The sequence below is a fragment of the Parasteatoda tepidariorum genome, chromosome X2, assembly GCF_043381705.1.
Source record: "Parasteatoda tepidariorum isolate YZ-2023 chromosome X2, CAS_Ptep_4.0, whole genome shotgun sequence".
Classification (NCBI taxonomy): Eukaryota; Metazoa; Arthropoda; class Arachnida; order Araneae; family Theridiidae; genus Parasteatoda; species Parasteatoda tepidariorum.
Window position 1 is genome coordinate 53,850,496 of NC_092215.1, and position 22,444 is coordinate 53,872,939.

At 29.1% G+C, this 22,444-nt stretch overlaps 1 protein-coding gene across 1 annotated transcript in view; it reads right to left on the reverse strand.

The window, feature by feature from the left end:
• Positions 1 to 21,932, reverse strand: part of LOC107443614 (putative neurotoxin) — a 40,183-nt gene extending 18,251 nt beyond the window's left edge. The window contains exon 1 of the mRNA XM_016057546.3: positions 21,867 to 21,932. The gene's annotated coding sequence lies outside the window, so the exon portion shown is untranslated. The remainder of the gene's footprint in view (positions 1 to 21,866) is intronic.
• Between the last annotated feature and the right edge of the window lie 512 nt (positions 21,933 to 22,444).

The window sequence follows — 22,444 nt, forward strand, 5'->3', positions numbered from 1 at the left end:
TGTAAAGAAAGTAACAAATAGAAAAAATGCCATTTAGCTAGTACCACTTTTGCTTGTTATCTGCAAAAATTGTAAACAAACACTAATAACCAAATTGTCTATATTTCCAATTAGTGCCCATATCAAAACAACTACACATAAACCATGGTTTAAACTGTCAAAAACTGTCACATGTCAAAAACCTGCCAACCCTGATATATATATATATATATATATATACACACATGCACTATACTTTTTTGTATATCATTGTAAATATGTTCTCCTTCTAGCTGCTGAATTCTATCCTGAATTTCCCTCAAGATTTCTTTTAATTGGAATAAGCTTTATGTCACTTTATTTATGTAATATAGGAGCAACTTTTTAGAGCTATTGCTTTGTCCTATTTCAGAAATTTTTTTAACATTGTGCAACGTATTTAACTTTCTCCTTCGATAACTTTATTTCACATTGTCCTTCAATATTAAAATAAGTAATAAAAAGTAAAAAAAAACAATAATCTTAAAAAATTATGCTTTGAATTAACTATCTTAGAGTGAGCCAAGTAATTGTTTTCAAAATTTTTTGATTCTCTCAATTTGTTCCAAAAGATAATGTGAAATTTGTAAAAAGGTTAAATGAACATTTAGGATCCCATATTTTCGACCACTTTCTTACCTAAACTTTGGTGGCAATATTTTACAGATTGCAGTAATCTTCATATTTTGAAGATTGAGAAATCGAATCCATTAGGAAAAATTAATATTTACACAGAAATTATTAACTTTTTGATTTCGTAACTTGTAATACCGCATGTACTAAATAGTTAGCCTGTTGTATTTTGTGCGACATAAAAGGCAAATTAAGTACTCACATTAAACAAAATTGTTGTTTGCTACGAAGTTATATCAGCCTAAAATTGTCATAGTTTATTTATACACGGAGAAAAAAATTCTGGTAAGATAACTGTTCTATTTGGTAATGGTATTTCTGGTAACAAAAACCATAAATCTGGTAATAAATACCAAAATATAAACCATAAAATAAGAAAATAAAAAAACAAAAATCATATAAAATAAGTCCCGCAGTCCCGATCGTAAAAGCATGGTTCACAGTAGAACAATGAAGTCGAGCATCACAGGCTGCTGTATCAGTAAGCGGGAGGGTGACCACTCTGATTATTCTAAGTAGAGACCGAGTGTGTGCTGTATTGGTCCTCCTTAAATTGTTCTACCACGAAGTGGTCGACTTCGCTCGCAGGTCGTCGGGCTAACAAAGCGGAGGAGTCATTCCCTCTGCACAGCATCAAAATTGCGATGGAATGTCTTCGAGTCATCCTTGGGGATGTTTCCCAGACAGTCGTCAATAGCCCATTGTGCAGCTCTAGTGTGACGTAAATAAATTACCTACCTACTATCATATAAAATAGAAATGTCTGCTATTTTAAGACCCTGGCTCAATAGATAATTTCAATTCTATTGAACTAGTTTTTACTGAGTTTCCATTCTTTAATTTTATAAAGAAGCGATTTCATGAATCTTTTTAAATACGATGCCATCACCATACATAGTGAAATCATTAACGTTGATTTTACTTGCGAGAACCTGACATATGAAGCCAAAGATATATAGTTCATAAGAATGTGCGATAAAATTAATTTTTGATTAATTAAAACTGCAAGTCATCTTATTATAAAATATTTATCAAATCACATGGAAAACTCATACTTTGGAAATTAGTACGCATACATGTTGTTGGTTTTAAAGCAGATAGTTACGTGTCTTCGAATGTGTGTACAATAAATTTGGTGCAGGTGGGTTCAGAATTACGAATTCGTATGAGGTAGATACATATATATATGTAAGCATTCTGCTCTATTAATATTTGGTGGATATTTTCAGAACTTATACATTTTAAATATATTGGAAATTAAGTGAAATGTAGAAAAAAGTCTATTATTTATTTGCTACCACTTTTTTTATTTTTGGCCTGGTTGTCGCCATCTTGATACAACCAGGGTTTCGGAGGTAGTCGAGTCCATTACTTTTACACTACAGAATACATGTACAGAATAATATGCATAGCATTAATGGCATAACATTAATATGTAACACATTTTTTACGAACGCAATCTCTTTGTGTCCACAAGATCTAATTAAAATTTCTTTTTTATTAGAAAAAGTTTTTTTTTATCAATATTAATTTTTATAAATTATTATTAAAAATTTCAATTTAATAACGTTCATGCAAGGATTCTTTCTAACTAATGTTTTAAAACTAAAACCTAGAAATGAAAAATCCGAATTTTAACTTATGTATTGCGTCATTTTCTGTTGCTAAAGTCTAACTAACTACAGAGTCTATATATTAAGGCTAAAGTCCAATTAACTTTTCGTGAAATATAAAAATATCTATAAATCTTAGTGGCTAATTTAAATGCAAACAACTATTTTTTTCTTTCAAAGAATTTCTTCTTTTGGGTTTAAAATATTTCTCGACAACTTTAATTTAAATAAGTCCTTAGGCATTTCTCTAACTTTAGAAGATTTATTGAAAGTTTTCCTGCAAACTATCTTTCTTTATCAAGTACACTAAATAAAGTTTTTCAATTTAAGAGCATTTTTCAACTATATTTCCACTAACTATATTTATTTCAGTAAAATGATTTATATGTGAGTCGTTCATTTTGATGGAGATTACCATTTTAATATTCGTTTTGGTTTCTTCTAATTTTAAAGGACCACCAGAATCACATAAAAAGAGAACATTAATGTTTCATTTAATAATGCATTTTTGTTTTGAAGGTGGCAGAGGGGCTTTCAAAGCAAAGATGGAACCAATTTATTAAATATGAATTGGCTATAGACAATCCATATACCAAAAAACGTGTAAAATTTCAAAATAGTTTAACTATTTTAATTTTCTCATTATTTTTTTCTTACACCATTCATATTATTTGGTACGAATATTGCAATATTTATATATATATATATATATATACAAAATGGTATACAAATATTTTAAAGAAAAATAGAAGAAGAAATATTCAAAAATCAAAAAAAAAAAAATTTAAAAATTTAAGAGCTTGAAAACAAAAACAAATTAAGGAAAATATATAATTTCGTCATCAGCTCACATGATTACTGCAAAAACGAATGCTTTTTAATATTGCCAAAGCAGAATATTAATATACAATAAATATATTAATACATTAGTGTGAGGAGCACCATGGAAATTGAAATGAAAATGAAACAAATTAAGAAAAAAAAATGCAAAATAAAACATATTAATCAAAAAATAGAAAATAAACAGTCAAGAAAATACTGAAAAAAAAGCACAAAATGTAATATAAAGCACTGGTAGCGAATTAATATGTACTTTAACTCATCGACATCAAAAATGGTTTAAAATATTATCGTAACGAGTTTGCCAGATTACAGAATATGAAAATAGAAGCATAATGGGATCATTTTAATGGCGCATTCTGGGAAGTGGTGGAATTTTAATTATAAAATTTTAATATTGATGATTTTACGGAAATTATTAACATTTAAATGAATTTTTTTCAAAAAAATTTCTTTATTAAATATAAAATGATTTTTAGCCACAGTTTTTCCCTAATTGGGTTTGCATTTGGTCAAAAAAAAATTTTTTAACAAAGTTTTACATAGTTACATAGTTTCAGTTAGCATAGTCTTAATTCTATTCATTTGGTAAAAATGGTATATAACAAATATTTTTAGAGACGCTAGAATTCTATGTAATTTGTTTATCTATATATTAATAGGCTAGCAATATTTTGTCTCGCTAAAAACTCCCAAACTACGCAACAGAATTAAACAAATAAGGTGTCGTTTTAAAGGTATTGTTATGTAGATGTGCAATAAGGTCTTAAATTATGAAAATTTCCTTTAATTAATTAATAAAATTAATAATTTAGTTTCAACCAATGAGAATTCNACCAAAGTTTTACATAGTTACATAGTTTCAGTTAGCATAGTCTTAATTCTATTCATTTGGTAAAAATGGTATATAACAAATATTTTTAGAAACGCTAGAATTCTATGTAATTTGTTTATTTATATTAAATTTAAAATAATTTTTTTTTATCGTAAAAACCAACAATCTCAAATATTTTCTTCTTCCTAATACTTAAATCCAAGAAATTAAAATTAATATTATAGTAATGATTGCGAATTAAGATTAAATCATCAGGGTAAACATTATTCAACAAAATTGTATAATTTTAAAAATTATAGATAAATAAATGATCAATAAATCAAAAAACAAATTTAATATTAAGAGAATACTTTTTTTCATAATAGTGCTAGAACAAGTTAGAGAAAAGTGATGAAAAATTAGATCCTTGTAGTATTCCATTAATTTAAACAAAAATATGTTTTCCACTGTAAAGATAATTATTAAAAGGGCAAATATTAATTAGAATTACCCAGTAATCATAATCGCAATCAAGGATATATATATTTTATTATAATCATAGTAATAACTCAAAAGAACACTTTTAGGTTTAGAAAGCGGAAAGCTGTTGAAGAGATCTTGGAAATCAAAAGTAGCAATAGAATTAATTTTATTTTGTTAAATAATTTCTCAAATAGGTTGATTATTAGCAATAATCAAACACGGGAACGTTGCTTTTAAAAAGTAACTAGTAAAAGCACAAGTACTTTCAGCAAAAGTAACGAGTAAGAAGTACAAGTGCAAACCATAAAAGTAACGATTTTAAAGCACATTTTGTGTAAATTGAAAATTCAAAGTAACATTAAATTTTACTAAGAAATGCGAGAAAAAATAAATATTTTTTTATTTTAAAATGCGTTAAATTTCAATTTCAATGTATAAAACTTATACATTGCTGCAATTAATTAAAATGCAGCAATAAGTTACAAAATTCATTGAAATAGTGAATGCTGAATCCAGAAATCAACATTTTAATGTTTCCATATAAAAAGGAGTTTTAAATTGTATTAATTTTAATATTGCGAATTTCTTAAAAAGTTTTGTTTTTACTTTCGGAATTCGTAGCAGACAAATAATTTGTTGAACAAATTCGACTACATTATAATTTTTGTTTAAAGAAATAAGTAAAAAAATGAAGAATGGTATTCATATATAGGTAACCCCTTGAAATCCATTAAATTAAAAATTACATTTCGCTTTTTTAAAAGTTAAATAAAATTAATTTTGAGAGATGATTTAAGCGAAGATTGAGAGCAAATGTTTTATTTTTAAATTTATTCATGGGATGACCTAAATGTTTCTACGGTAAAATTCGAAAAAGGATAAAAAATCTTTTTTATTCAAAATCAAAGAAATAATGAAACTCAAAAAAATGTTTTTAATGCTAACTATATTTTAATTAAATGAAGCATATTTTTCATATTTTAAGACTTAAATGCCAAAGAAATTATTTCATAATTTTGCAAAAATTTTTTGGTTTAGTAACATTAAATAAATTATTGAAATTATTAGAAATAGACACATATGGTTGACAAAAATATTGCTTGACAAAACTAAATATCGTTTTGGCCAATAGATAATCTATACAAATTAGAAGGAAAGCGTCAAAATGGCGGTCATTTTATGACTCGACATCTTCAATGACTATCACAAACTCTTTAAACATTAGACTAATGTATATTAGTTATTAAAAATATTTAAATTTTTGAAAATAATATTTTTTCCAGCATTAAGTCTGAAAGCAAATTAAATCTCGATAATTTTTAAGATTTTTGTTATTTTAATTATTCTATTATTATTATTATTTTATTATTATTATTATTCTATTATTATTATTCTATTATTATTATTATTATTATTATTCTATTATTATTATTATTATTATTATTCTATTATTATTATTATTCTATTATTATTATTATTATTAGGGGTACGCTTACAGATCTACCTCCCCGTGGTGTACCCTGGTAACGTCTTCTGACGGCTAAGAGATCTGTAGTTTCCGGCATGTCTTCGCTTTGCTCCTAAATCAATGGGGATTTCCACCATCAATTGTCAGAAAGGGTAGAAACCAAAGTGTGGAGAGATCTTCGACAGAACACCATTCCAGACTGGCCGCACCGCGAAGCGGTGGCTCAGTTTCGACTATATACCGGACATGACTGCTTTGCCGCGCACCTGTTTCGTTTAGGGCTGGCACCTGATCCCTATTGTTCTCTATGCATGAGCCAAGCTGTTTTGGATGGCAGCCACATCCTGTGCTGCAGGGCCCTCCGCGGGTCGTCGTCTACCGAACGATATTGGGAAGCAAGAGCGCTCCTAAGGAAATGACTGTTTACTTTTTTGTTTTGTTCCTATGTTTTTGCTTTTTCATGTTAATTACCTCTGCCATTTGAAATAAATAAATTATATTAAGCAAATTAAAACTTAGCAGTTGAAAATTTTAAATCAAATTTTATTTTTTTACCCATAACTTTGACTAATCATTAAAAAAAACCAATTCTTGGATTTCAAAAATTCAGTAAGAAATCTTAACAAAACTTCCAGAATTCTAAAAAATTCAACTGTTCAGCTTTGATAGATAACACAATGTTAAATTACATATAAATACATACATGAATTATTGCATTTGACATTTAAAAAGAAGTAAATAAATATTGTCTTAACTTACATAAAAAAAGACTAGATGGCTCAAGGGAAATTGCAAAATTTTATGGCAGAATGGCCAAAAAATCTGATTCTCCAGGTGATCTCCTAATGTTGTGCTTCCCTGTGATTTCTCATTAAGGCTGAGCCCAAGCAAGTATTTTGCTCCTCAATGAAATAGATATCCCACAAAAACAAATTGAAAGAAATGTTATATCCCACAAGAAAAAGTTGAAAGAAAAGGCTTTCTGCATTCTAATTCTTCATCAATCTATTAATATTTATCTCCCACTCTGCTGACCCTACGGGTGGTTCTCACAACGTGGAGCCCCCATTCTGTAGCGTCTACCATGTAAAAAAGGGCAACACAAACGATTTTTAGCTTTGTGGAGGGGTTAAGTTTCATTGGTAGAGTTAAAGCCTGCTTACTGGCAGTCTAACAGTTCTTAGGAAAAAGACCCCCCCCCNAGACCCCCCCCCCCCATTGCCACTCTCCCCAGAAAGTTTGCACAACAGGAAAAAATTTGTATCTGAAATTTGGACAAAAGACTCTGTAAATCGTCCCCCCCCCTCCGGGCCATGGGAGAGAAACTTAGATGTTTGGAAAAGGAGTCAAAACAACACTTTTTTTTCCCCTGTAGCAATAAAGATAAGATTTGGTGACATTTGACCTATAGAAGTATTTTCCCATTGGTCAGCTAAGAGACATGTATCACCTGGGAGGGGCTGAGTGGGGGAGGTTTTGGTACCAGTTTCCTCTAAAGCTCTCTTGAAATATCTATACTTTTCATTTATTTATTTTTTTAACCAAAAACAGAAGGAACAAGTTTTTCGTTCCTCAATGAAATAGATATCCCAGAAAAACAAATTGAAAGAAATGTATTCCGTTATATTCCGCAAGAACAAATTGAAAGATAAGGTTTTCTGCATAAGGCTGAGAACTATCAGGTTCTGCTTTCCTCAATGAAATAGATATCCCACAAAAGCTGCAAATCGTTTCTGGTTGCCCACTTTTATATGGTGGACGCTAGAGGACGGGAGCTTGAACGGCGAGAGGACCACTCGTCTGGTCAGCAGAAGGGGAGATAAGGAGTGATAGATTTATGAGGAATTAGAATGTAGAACACCTTATCTTAACAATTTGTTCTTGTGGAATATAACATTTCTTTCAATTTGTTTTTGTGGGATATCTATTTCATTGTGGGACGAAAAAGCTGCTAGTTTCAAATCCTCATTTTTTTCGTTCCTCAATGAAATAGATACCCTACAGAAACAAATTGAAAGAACAAATTGTTAAGATAAGGCTTTCTGCATTCCAATTTGTCCTTACCTCCCCCTCTGCTGACGCTACGGATGGCCCTCTCGACTTCAACCTCCCCCTCCTGTAGAGTTCACTATGTAAAAGGGGCAACCCAAACGATTTATAGTTTACAAATTTTGTGGTGGAGCTAAATTTCCTGGAGGAACGAAAAAGCTGCATAAACGCAGCCAATGGGTGGTCCCTACAACGTTCGAGCTCACATCCTGTAGCGTCCTCGATGCAAAAAGGGGGCAATCACAAACGATTCGTAGTTACAACTTTTGTGGTGGGTTAATTTTCAGTGGGGGAATTAAAGTTTGTGCTCGGACAGCTTTATGGTTCTATCAGAACATTTTGTTACCGATAGAAACAAAATTGATCAAACAGGTGGGATGGTGGTTAATAGTTTCTAGGAACTTGCTGGCAGTTATGCTGCTTCCCTCGACTTCTTTTCATCGCCATTGTGGGCAGATGTAAGAGAAAAGGAGGCTGTTTTTCTTGCAGAAGAGTAAACGATGTTGAAAGAGTGAACAATAATAAAAAATATTACAAATCATTCATTTATATTTTTTTCCCTAAAAAATAAAAATTCGAAACAAATTTAATATTAATTTCTTCTTATTTATTTATTTTTTAAACTATTTTTTCAAACAAAAAGTAACGAAGTTTGAGGGCGCCGTGTGAAAGGGCATACCACGATAGGCCCCGGTGTCCCAGTGAGCCAGTTCATCCTTCTCACTACTGATTCTTCGAACATAGATAAGGCTTATTATTCAATGACTTTTGCAAAAAATTCATTGAGTGTTCAAAAGAGACGCTCTCTCCCTTTCAGGAAATCTTTCAAGGTGTTTGGAAAAAGAGGTTAGCTGTTTGAATATTATAAATGAATTATGATAATGCATTCGAGATAATCAAGATTCAAGATTATCAATATAATGCATTAAATTTTTAAATTGCGAAAAAAAGTAATTAAAAAGGATTTTTTTCGAAGAAAATTTTTAAAGCATTTCAGAATAAATTAACGATTTCGTCCAATTGTCTCGTTACTAATAGTTGTACTTTTCCTCCAAAAAATTAATGAAAAAACAAGTAAAAGTACGTATTTTTTACTTTTATTTTCGTTACAAGTAACGAAAGCAATAGTATTGCCATGTATGGTGATAATCCAAGAAGAAACTTTTTTAACAATATTGTTAATAATTTTATTTAAGTAATTATAGAAAATGGTGCCAAGTTTAGTTTGGTAAGTATTAGACCCACAAGTTATTGTTCAAAATTAATAGGAATTTCATGAAATTTTGAACTGATAATTAAGTATGGAAATTGCATATTATTAATTTTAACTTCCACCTTTTAAATAAAGCTAAATTTCTTTAATGATAATATTATTATTTGAATTACTGAGCTTAAAATTGTTATTATTTCTTAACTCCTAATTTAAAAGTTCGTACATTTAATATACATTTAAATAATTTCATGCAAATAGTAAATTTGAAAGTGCAAGTAAAAATAGGTATTAGAAAGCAACTTCATATTGTTATTTCGCTATTTGCAAAGAAGGTAAAATTAAGACCATGCATTGCAAAACTGTTACTAGTTTAATTAATTGCATTGCAACTTTTTATAATAAGTAATTCCAATTTTTCTTAAATACATCTCTCCTAAAATGGTAACAAGAATTACAGAAAGAAAGCATTCTTTATCTCACATTATACAAAACCTAACTTCTGCGTTAAAAAATTGAAAGTGTTTCTGCTGACTTTTTTCCAATAGGCTTAAGTATAAAAAATTTAATATATTTAGTTACACGGAAATTCATTTTGTTCATTTTTTATTCTTTTTAATAAAAACGAAGGTTTTAAGTGAAAATTAATCAGAAAATTAAAACTTCTTAAAGTATTTCATTAATTGAGGTTCAAAAAGGAATTTATTAAATTTAAAAAAAGTAGTATTTTGACTTTTCAAATAATTCTCATTTAAACTAGAACTGAATTCATTGATTGAGTTCTTTTGTGATGAAATAACTAAAAAATTTTCCCTCTGAAGTTTTTTTAATAAAAACTGATCATAAAAGAATTCCCTAAAAATGAATTTTATTTTTATTTTCTTTTAATGGTGCAATTAATTAAAATAAAATAAAAAGTTATGCTGATATTCTATGAATGAAAGTCCATGCTGATAGCTATATTTTCTGTTTGCTTTAACATTATTCATAAAATTCTAATTTTCCAAGATTTTGCTGTTTAAGTGCACCTTTTTATATTGATAACAGGTTGTAAGCATTTCTAAAAAATTTCATTTAACCAGTTCAAGCCCAGCGGATGGAGAAAAAAGCTCTTCCCCAGGTCCGCAAACTCAGAGAATATACGTACTAATGTACGTATTAATACTACGTGTGATCATGGGCAACTGGAGTCAGAAAGCTCGTCTTGTATATGATTACGTAAGTCATGAAGGAAGAATCACTTGATCACGTATATCTGATCACGGTCCTGAGCAGGTTGAAGAGCCATAGGCTTGCCACTAGTTTCTAAATATTTCAAAGACTATACGGAATGTTTCTAACAGATTTTTATTATACTGAATTTCCCCCATAAAATTATATTTAATTATATTTATTATCTGTAACAATTTTGCAACCATTTTCATTAAAATTTAGGGAAATAGTGCACTTTTTTCTTTTCTCCATCTACTCTTACAATTCTTGAAAGTACTCAAGTACCCAGGATTTACCTTCAAAATGCATTAAAAAAATCGAAAAGTGAAAAATTGGTGTTTATGTTTTACCCATTACGGTATTTTAGTATAATTTACAATCCAAATGTTACGAATATCTTGATAGTTGAATCTATTAAAATGTGATATGTTCCAAACATGGTTTATTAGTGTCGAATAGGGGGGCAAACGAACGCTTGTTATTTTTTATTGCTGGTGTATAGAAAATGCCTTTTTATTAAAATAATAGTGCTTTCACGTAAAAAAAGTGGATATTTTTCTTCTGATAACTAGTATTTTAACCCATTAGCGCCCTTTTTTATGGTATTGTGGAAAGTGCTCTCATACAATAGATGGTAATACGTTAACATTTAAACTAAGTAAAAATTTTCTTCTATTAGCTGCAACTTGAGAAAAAAATAAAATAATTTTCGCCTAATTTCATACCCATATTACACTTATAATTGTAAATATATTATGGCGTAAGCATATAAAAAATATGATAATAATGAAATCGTATTGCAACAATTATTTGCGATTATTCAAAAGGAGAAAAAAAAAAGACTTGTCCTCAAATAAGGAGTGTTAGCGAGTTAACACAGATGTTGGATTTTAGACTCAAATAGATAACTGTTTTATGAGTATGGTTGCTTCTTTTCCCGGATATAGGCTTATACTAATTACCCTAGCACATTTTTATTTAAGTAAAATGATAATTTTCTTTCATTTTTCCGAGTAAATAAAAGTGAAAACAAAATGAGTTCATCAAAAGTAATTATTGTCAAACATCGATAATAATATTAAATAAATTAAAGCTTTAAAAATTTGTATTTGACTCTGCCAGAAATCACACTGCCTCAATTATTCATTATACGAGTGTGGTAGCTAATTAAAGGAAATACACGTATAGTTTATATTCTTGATGTTTATATTTTAATTTTTGCATATTTGTCATCTAATTAATAGAATCATTTTGAAGAAATTTGGTTTGGTTTGGATTATTATATTACAACATTTACGTAGTATGTTATGTAAATTTGCTGTAACATTGTTAAAATGAATCGTGTTGCAGATGAAATTGCGTGATCATGTTTAATATGTAAGAACAGAAGTCCCTTATTATTTATTTCTTTAATCGTAGTTCCTCAAAACTTAAGGTAATTCAAAAAGTTAATATCCAATTAAACGGCGCAATTAGTTAAATTTAGGATTAGTTGAACGTAGTAAAACTGGTTGCTTTTGTTTTATAATTACATCAGCGAAAGCAATTTGCGAGTTAAAAAAAAGGGAAAGTTTTGTTCTTGCATCAAAGTAGTGTGAACGTATCTGATAATTCAAAACAACTTAAGATATCAAATAGGAAGCATTATAAGGATATTTAACTGAATAACCCACATGCTCAAGAGGACATAGGCCAAAGAAAATAGCAAAACGTGATGAAAGAAAATTGAAGCGGATTGTGAAGAAAAATTGAGGAAGCAAACGATTCTACAACTCTATAAAATACGAAAGAGTTCAATTTAAACTCAGAAATAAAAATCTATCATAGAACAATTCGAAGAGAAATTTCATTGGCTTGAAGAAAAGAATACGAATTACTACCAAATATTTAGTTAGGTGACAAGTCCGGTATAATAAAATGCAGCATATTAAAGTTGTGGTTCATTTGAACCATCCCACAGAAGAGTTTTTTTGAAATTGCAGAAGATTTTAATTTGAACTAACTCAGAAACAACGATCACTCACAGATCAATTCGAAGAGAACTTCTTCTGTTTGAAAGTAAACGAATCACCAAATATTGAATATGGTGACAGTATAATTTGATGCAGAATATTAGGTAAATTTGAGGCCAAAATTTCAATCAAAGAATGAGATTTTAATACAGGAAAGAAAAACTTTAAATAATCATTTTCTTTTATCTCTTTCATTCGAATATAATGGTCTGGAAGCATTTTCAATGAAAATAAGAACAAATAAATAAATAAAGTCTTAATTTTTGGTTTATTTTCGAACATAAAAATAGGTTTCTTTCAATAATCACGTCTTTTCACACTAACTAGGCAATGCTTTCAGACTATGACGTAAATAATGACGCCATGAGGAAAGAATACTTAGAAATACCATGGTTTTTTTAGATTTAAGTCCTTTTGTACCGAAATTAATTAAATGAAGCCAGAATATTTCTTGCTATTCAAACACAATCACAAAAACGAAGGTTTTCACCAACATTATTCAGTGTAGCTCAAAAAATAATGAAGTTCCAAAAGAAAAATATATTGTTTGGTTGCAATCTTTTGTAAGAGATTCGTCAAAGAATTCTGTTAGAGGCAGAAGTCTTGATTTCTACTCGACAACTTCATATGTTTTTTGCTTAAATAATTTTTTTATTTTCATTTCTGTTTATTTATTGCTTAGAATTTAATTTGAATTTCGAACTCATAGTTTAATCTTTTATTTTGGGGCGTTTTTACCATATACGTATTTCATGTCAATTTAGCTTTGAAAAAGTATGACAGATTTAGAAAAGGACATTATTTGATCTATTATTGCATCTGATGAAAACTATCTATACTGTTTGCATTTTCTCACGAGTTAATTTTGCTTTGTTTATTGAGTTTGATCTTAAATTTAATTTTATTTTTCCTTTTTATTATATTTCAACTATGAATTAAAATTCTTCAACTATGATTATATCATTTTCAGAATTTCATAAATTTCTCTTAGAATAGCCAAAAATTTCATTTCCCCCCCTTTAAATAGAAAAAAATCACAGTATTTTTAGAAAAACGTTTTTGAATTAAAAATGGAAGAAAATGAACACTTATATAAAATTAAATTTGCATCCACTTTATTTTTCTTCCTTCGCGACCTTGTTATTTTAAGAAAGGTATTTTTTAACAATTTTATGTTTTATCTGCTGCACCACCTACATTGAAAACATCTTTAAAGTTACGAAACATCTTTAGAGAACGTTAGTTTTACTGCAATGCTGCAATGAACTTGCTTGCAGTCTGAGAGACATATTGGGTAAATAAGAGGTGTTTAGTGACTATAGTAATCAAACAACCTATTATGAAACACACTTTCTTTGAAAATTTATTATGCACCTTTTCTCTCCCACCACCAATAAAACTATAGTTTTTGGACTGTTAAGTTACAGCGAACTTATAGCGGTTACTATTATTCCGTTTTAATGAAGACGAGGATTAAGTTCCACCAAATCATACAAAAGAGTTAGAAGTTTTAGCTACTATTTGTGACTATATGCAGTTTAATTCAGCGACTGGAGCTGCTTTTTCATATTTGTAATAACTTGAATAAACTGTTTTGAAATTAATCAGAAAAAACAAAAAAACATGTATTATGTGCTATTTCGTAAGAAAGTAAATATCATTAGGTATGTTAATTTTTTTTACTTTGTATAGTTAGAGAAAATACCAAAATATCGTAAATGTTAACATTTAATTTTTGGAAATAAATTTATTTATGCTCTCATTGTAATTTATGTTACGTTTTGGAACTTTGAATGGGTTTTTCACTCATGCGTCTCTTTCACTTATGTGCTTTTTTTCCTTGGTCCATTAGACTTTAATACTACGTGTGATCATGGGCGACNTATGTTTCTATATATATATGAGATGATCGAATGTTCAGAAACGCAGGTAATCTGTTGAATGGAAAATTATGTTTATTTAAGTGATTCTAAAGAGATGACAGAGCTTCACATTGTCTATTTAAAGCACATTCAAGCATTGGTGGAGCCCAAATCACGCTCCGAAATCAGAGTGCTTGAGGAACTGCCTATGGAAGTGCCTATGGAATGCCTATGGAAACTAGCATAAGTTTTCCCTTCTATTGTTTTAGGTCTCAGGGAAAAGGGGAAGCATTAATAATTATAATTCATCCATTAAAAAGTTGAGGGAATTAAGGTCTTTCTCACAGTTCAATCAAAGGGAAAAATCAAAAATGCTAATTTATACATACTGAATCCAAAAATAACTAATCGTGAGAAAGGGTTTAATGTTAAATAATAATTTAAGAAGGAGGATTTAAGTAAAGAAATAACACAAAAAGAATACTTGAAGCTTTGTATGTTACATATATGTATTTGTGTGTGTGTGTCTGTATGTATGAATAACCTGATAGCTATTATTGAAAGTTTTTGCCCTCTTAAAAGTGATCAATAATCTGTGTTACGAAAGGTAAGCATGTATAATTTTACTCTTAATTATTGTTACACCCATAACAGGGAGATACATTTATATCTAAACAGAAAATTTCCTTGAGAGTATGTTTTTATATTTAGTATTCAATAATACACTCTATAACAAAAAAAAATCGAGGCACCAAGAAGCAATTATCCGATTTCTTCTTGGTGCCAGATTACAGTGGTGCATGGCTGGATCAGGCTGGAATTATGCCGACTGGGGACGTATAGTCTTTAGCGACGAATAACGCTTCCAACTGTGTCCTGACGATCATCGAAGATGTGTTTGGAGACGCACAGGGCAGAGAGGGGATCCTGCCTTCACTATTGCACACCACACCGGCCCTCAACAAGACATTATGGTCTGGGGTGCCATTTCCTTTGACAGACCGGACCCCTTTGGTCGTCATTAGAGGTACACTTACTGCACAGCGGTACGTCGACGACATCCTAAGACCTGTTTTGCTACCGTTCCTTTTGCAGCTCCCTGGGCTGGTGTTTCAGCAAGACAATGCCAGACCACATACGGCACGTGTTGCTATGAACTGTCTGCAAGCTTGTGAAACTCTTCCTTGGCCTTCCAGATCACCAGATCTCTCTCCCATCGAGCATGTCTGGGATATTATAGGAAGGCGATTGCATCTGGCACGGAATGTTGATGACCTCGTTCGACAATTGGATCGAATTTGGCAGGAAATACCGCAAGAAACCATCCGGGAGCTTTATCGGTCTATGCCACGCCGTGCGGCAGCTTGTATCCAAGCTAGAGGCGGGTCAACACCTTATTGAACTTGTTACTGTAACTCTGCAATAAATTATTCATTTGTTCTGAAATTTTATTCATTTACTATTCTGTACATCGTCTTCCTGTCCACCAATTTTCGTTTCAATCGGACAACTTCTTATTGGTGCGCCGATTTTTTTGTTATAGAGTGTAGTTTATTAAGATTATTTTGAATTACAGAAATTAAAAAAAATCAAAATTAAATATTATTGTAATAAAAGTTCTTGAGCGTTGGAGATATGACTCGTCCCTGTTGGGGGCGTGACATTTATTTAAAATCAAATCCGCAACATTATTTTAAATTGAATACTAATATAATTCAACCAAATTTATGTAGAAATAATATGCTGGAAAATATGTAAATGATAACAGTAACTAGAACCGTCTATTTAGTTTTCTGAACCCCAAGTCAATAAATCAAAATTAGCCTCATTTGTTCAAACAGTTGTAATAAAAACAGTTGTTCTCAATGCTTACATTGAGAACAACTGTTTTTATATTCAATTTGGGTTTATAAGCTGTGGGTTCTTCAGGAAAATACTTTTGTAAACGATACGTGGTTAATAAATTAAAGGAAATTAAAAAATTTCTGTTGAAATTAAAAAAAGACAAAAAAATTTTTAGCTGCTGCTTTTTAAATATACATGTAAAATTTTGTTATTTTATATCATTTTTTGAAAAAAAATTTACAATATGCATAGTATTAGGAGCAGATATTTTGTCGATTTTTATTTAAATCAAAAAAAAAAGAAGGAAGGAATAATAATAAAGAAAAAGAATCAGTGAAACTGTTTTACAAAATTCGCATAAAATGTAGATACTGAGCTTGAAATTAAACAAAATTTAGCTATCAACTTTTAAGATTAAAAATTTTAAATAACTTATACCACCTTAAACATGCAGAATATCTACAAGAAAATGAGGAGGAGAAAAAAGGAGGAAATTAAAAAGAAAAGAAACAACAGCACCAAGAAGGGAAAACAATTATAGCGACAAAAGTAGAATCAGAAGCTATGAAAACTAATATTATTACCTTTTGTATCATTCATTAATGTATTAATTTTGAAAAAAATCTGCTTAGTAAATATTTGTGTGTGTCCATATTTCATTGGCCATACAAGTCACACCCTCAACAAAAACGTTGAACTTTTCTCACACAAGTAAGATTTGAGAAAGTAATTTAAATTTTTCATAGAATACTTAGAACATTATTACCTAACTGAAAAAAATACAGTTTATACTATTGTGTTAATTCTCAGAATTTTGGACTGAAGTATGAAAATGTATGTTTACTGAAGTATGTTTATGTCACACCCGCAAGGTGTGACAATTATTATTTTTTTTTTAAAAAAGAAAATAAATAAAATACTTGCAGATTTGTATTAATGTCTATTTTAGTGGTCAACATAGAAATTCATAAGACCAATGCATTAAAATATTTTATCTAATGGACAACTTAGTTTGTGTCATATCTGCATCTTTGGACGTTAAGTAAAATAGTTATTCGGAGTTTTTTCTTTTTCCATGCATACTTAAAAATGTTACTTTTCCCAGTGACAAATTTAGAAATTTTTTTTTACTTTTCCCAGTGACAAATTTAGAAAAAAAGAATTTCACTTTTTCCAGTGACAAATTTGGAAAAAAAAATTACTTTTACCAGTGACAAATTACATTTCAATAGCATTTAAGCCTTTGTAAAAGAGAAAATTATTATTTTTTTTATTGATTCGGGTCCCTGTTTGATGATTGCATTGATTAATTGTATTTTGTGGTCAGAAAATAATTATTTTATTGTGACACTGCTTATAAACAGTTTTGAAATACATATATGAGGGTGAAATTTCATAATTTAAATAGTTAAGTGGCAACCATTTTTAATTAGGAGCATCATTTTTTCCAGGAAAAAAAAAGAGTTTTCATGAAAACAATAATTTTCAATTAAGTTTATGAAAAACTAGTTCTACTATTTTTGTAATTTTTTATTATATCAATACAAGAAAAAAACAATTCTTTTAAGTGAAAGAGACGAAGATCTAAAATTATTCAACTAATTTTATGCATTAAGGGAAAATTAGTTAAGTGATTTTTGAAAACAAAATATAATGATTTCAGGAACTACTTTATTTTATTTTACTTTTAACGGGATGAAAACATGTCGTTCTGTGGTGCTAGTGTTTTTATTAAAAGAGTGTGGTGTTTTTGGGAGCTAATATTGTTTGTCCCTGTAAAGAGCTAACCTAGCGATTCGTTTGGGGCAGTGACGGTGACTATGGTTACGAGGTTAAATTATTACGAGTAGGGCATTATTTAAGACAGGTTTTGGATTGGATTGGGGAGAGCAAGGAAATCAGGGGAAAAAGAAGATCCCCTCTTTGAAATGCGCTATTTCTTCTTTCCATAGCATCTGACAGCTTAAGACTTCGTGGCAAGGGGAGTTCTTTCTTTAGACAAACTATATGTTGTTGCGAGGGAACGCTGTAGGGACAAACTTAGCGCAATATATTTTTTACAAAAGTCGATCTCAAATATGAATATCTAAAATCTATATTTCGATACTCTAAAATGAAAAAATTAAATCTGTAAACGTATTTCTCGGGAAAAAAAATCATATTTTAATTAAACAGTGAGAAATGATACATGAGTTACGTAAAATAAATGCAAATTGAATTCAAATTTTTATTATTTTGCTGAAATACATCTTAAGAAACACTTTGCATAAATCCTAAAAAAGGGGGAAAATGACTGTTTTTGTAAAATTGATCCTATCAATGAGTCGTGGTATTCACAAATGGCAGAAAAAAATAGTTTCTTCTGTCTGGTTTGCGGGTCGTTCTAAAGCAAGCATGAAATATATAGTTCGAGTATCTTCTAGAAACCGCAACAGTATCTAGAAAAAAATAATTCTAGAATCTGAAGTAATCATTTTTTCAAATATCAAATATTTTTTACCTGAGATATGATTACGTTCAAAGAACAGTCGAATTAGGAGGTAATGCTAGGGATTTAATTCTGTGATTATTGTATGAATTCACGTGAAACGATTCTAATAACATGTATGTCAACATTTGTTAGCATTGTAAGAAATTTTGGAGAGTTTATAATATTGTTCAAATTTGTTAGAATCTTAATAGGTTGCTAAGTCGAAATATATTATTTTATTCCTCAAATTTGATTGCTATTAATCATCTTAAATCGAAATATGGTTATATCTTATCGAAGATGCAGGAAATTGCACCATATTACCGATACCGATATTATGATTCAAGGTCCCACATTATGGTTCAATGTAAAGATGTTATGGTTTAAAGATTTTTCTGAGGAAGGGTTTTCAAACGTAGTGAAAATGTAAGAGCGTTATTTTTACTACACTGTAAAATATTTGTTGTAAAGCCAACAGTTTCGGTTTTGAGATAAACTAAAATTTTCTCAAGTTATATTTTTACATACTTTTTCGTTGTTATTGTTTTTTTAATTAATAAATTTTTGTGTGTCTTGTTTATTGACTTGACATATTTTCACACGCATTATAATCAATTTAATAGCTTCATTGAAAAACAATTTGTTCAGAAAAGCAAGCACATTTTTAGTAATATATTCGCCTCATTTTATTTGAAGAACTGTTATTTTGTAAATTTTATAAGACAGTTTGGTATTTAAAAATGTGATTGCAAATAAAATATAAAACTGGTGCGAATTCATGTTTAAATATAAAGCTGTTATAAATACGTTTTTATGTACCGATCTATAGTTATTGTGCAAAATATTCTATAAATTGACTAATGTTAGAAAGAATTAGAGAGAATATTACCTGATTAAAAACTTCATTCACTTAAAAAAATACAAAAATATTAAACAACAGTCGTTATGTTTGAAGCGTTCAAAAACAAGCTCCCATTTTCAAAACTTGCCAGACGTGAATTGAAAAGAAACTAAAAGGATTTGAAGCATAAAACGGAAAATTGTCAAGGAAAAATGGAAAAATAAAGGTGTGAAACAAAACTAGAAAAAATCAGAGTAGCTTGAGGAAGAAAAATATATGAAAAACAAAACAAGAAGAAACAGAGTGGCCGAGAGGAGCGTATCAGGGTAAAATGCATTCCCTGCGCTCCGGAGAGGTGGTGAGGAACTAGTGTCGTTAACAAAGGTATCAACATTCATAAGAATAAAAAAGGATTCCAGGGCAATTTTGGGCATTTTGCTAAAGCTTTTTAAGTGAATTAAATTTTGCACGCAATTATGAATAAATGAATACAAAAAAAATAATACATACATTTTGCAGACAATTGTAAAATTCGCTTATCGAAAGATAATTCCATGTAAAAATTATTTTTAATAATTATTTTTTATCGTTTTATTTAATAATAGGAAGAAAAATTTTGAATTGCAAGGTTTAAAAATTTTTACATTACTTTCACAAGAGTAACTTTATTAGGCAAAATACAAAATTTTAACGAAATCCGTTGAGAAATCAAATTTTATGAAATTCATTAGATTTCTCAGGAACTATTGAACTGATTTCGTTCAAATTTTGCATTTTGTCTTAAGCGATTGCACTCTTTAAAATTATGTGAAAACTCGTCACGAATTGTTAAATTTTTGGTTTACAAATAGGAGTTTCTTCTCAGAAAGAAATGAGGGCGGGATATTTTTATTTAAATGTTTGATAGCAAATATTACATCTTTCAATAAAGGACTATTTTTAAGAGAGTCCGCGTAAACAAAATGTACTTTTAAATAATTTATTACGAGCAATTAACATAGCTCGTATTTGTCGCAAAACAAACGAAAACAAGTGCATACTATTTGCGAATATGATAAATGTATATGTTCCTCAACCAATAAATTATTCATTCATTTATGTGTAAGGGGGAATAGGTCAAATCAATCATTTATGCTTAAATTACTGATTTTGATTTATCAGAAAACGCATGAAACTAGTTGCCAACAGTTGTCAAGCAAACTGAATGAAAATAAAAATAGGCTATTTTTTTTTGTTTTAAAAATTTCGATTCGAGAACTTATGATTTTTTCAATCCGATTCAGTAGCTTCTATTGTTTGAAGTGAAGTAAGAGAAGTTGCCAAAAATAGTTACATTTTAAACATTAATGCTTAGTAAAAATTTAGTGCAATTTTAACAATGGAATTATTGTGGTCATAAAATTGTTTATTTCCTCTATTGTCACTTAAAAGCACCTAAAAGGTAATCCCAATCTATGTTTATTTTAATAAATGACAATTTGTAATTATGAATTGTTAAAATTAAAAAAAAATCTGTTAAAAAGTACTTCTACTGTTTATTTAGTTAATTAGGTTGCTTAAGTCTCTTGTCAAAGATTCATTAAAATAATACATAGGGTAAGCAACATTGTAAAAAATTTTCTAAATTTCTTACTATTGAAATTTAATAACTATTGCCTGAAAGAAATGAAACTTAATTAAAGAAATGAAACTAACATAGAACACATGACATGAAACTAACTTAATTAAAGAATGAATAGAATCTAGAATTCTACTGTGTATTATTTTAAATTCAGTACCCAAATAAGTGAAGAATTTTCCCACATTATCTCACTTAATATGGATGACAGACTATAACCTCACTGAGTCCCTGTTGTTGTAAAAAAGAAATCTAAAGTGAATAGTAAAAATTGTAATAAGGATATTCATGAATGACAATATCTCCTGCACTACAAACAATTACACACATTGGATACATCATCCATTATACCGTAAAACTCATTTCAACCTTAAAATATTGTGACGTAATTTTTACAGTAATATTTCTTTAATTAGAGTCATTCAGTGATTTTACGTTAATTATAACTGTAGAAATTATGATATATCAGCTTTTTTTTGCTTCGGTGAAAATAAATTTTACGGTAAAAAGTAGTGGCACCCTGAATGATTTTTACTGTTATTTAATCCAGAATTCTGCTGTGTATTATTTTAAACAATATATAACAATAGTAGCGTTTGAAAGAAAAAATTAAGAATTTCACAGTAAAAACTTTACTTCTTAACAATCAAATGTACGTATCTGCATATAAAAATGTAATCTGTTTTAGAGGATTATTTAATTCAAACTAGTGTTTTTCTTCCCTACTATAAACATTTAACTTAATATGGACGTTTTGTTTTTTAAAAAAAAATGAATAATATAAGAGAAATAAATCAAAATATTGACGCAACAGTTTATGGGAGAACTGTTTGTTCCCCATAACAGTTTAGTTCAAAAAACAAAAAGATTTTTCTTACCAGATGGTGACGAATGCTTGATTCTGGAGAATAGTTTGGAATACAGCCGGTTTTTAAGATGCTTTTGGAAATATTGCGCATGTGCTGTTACATATATTGATTTGTGCTTGAATCGAATAGTATCTCATGTACTGAGATCAGAACGTGGCACAAAAATATATATATTTGACTGAAGACATATGTGTTTTAAATTTTATTCTCCAAAAACATTTTGTTTTTCTTTTTTAAATTTTCAAGAGCAACTTCTTATTTATTCATGTAAAAGATTTTAAGTCAAGAAATATACCAAGAATTTCAATTTTATGTGTTTTCAGAAAGATACTGGGAAAAAAGTAGGAGACTTAATTTTGTTTTCGATCTCGTATGGCTTGAGGCGAAAGAAATTACATAACATGTTTTTTTTTTAAATCTATTAAAAGCGAATTATTATGTAATTCGGTTATCAAACGAATGTTATGAATTATAAATATATTTAATTGTGTTAAAGGAGAAGAATTATAGGTATTATTTTAAAGTAACATAAATTCTAAAATAGCATAATTCCTTTTTCAAAAAAGAATTTTTTATACATGTATTTA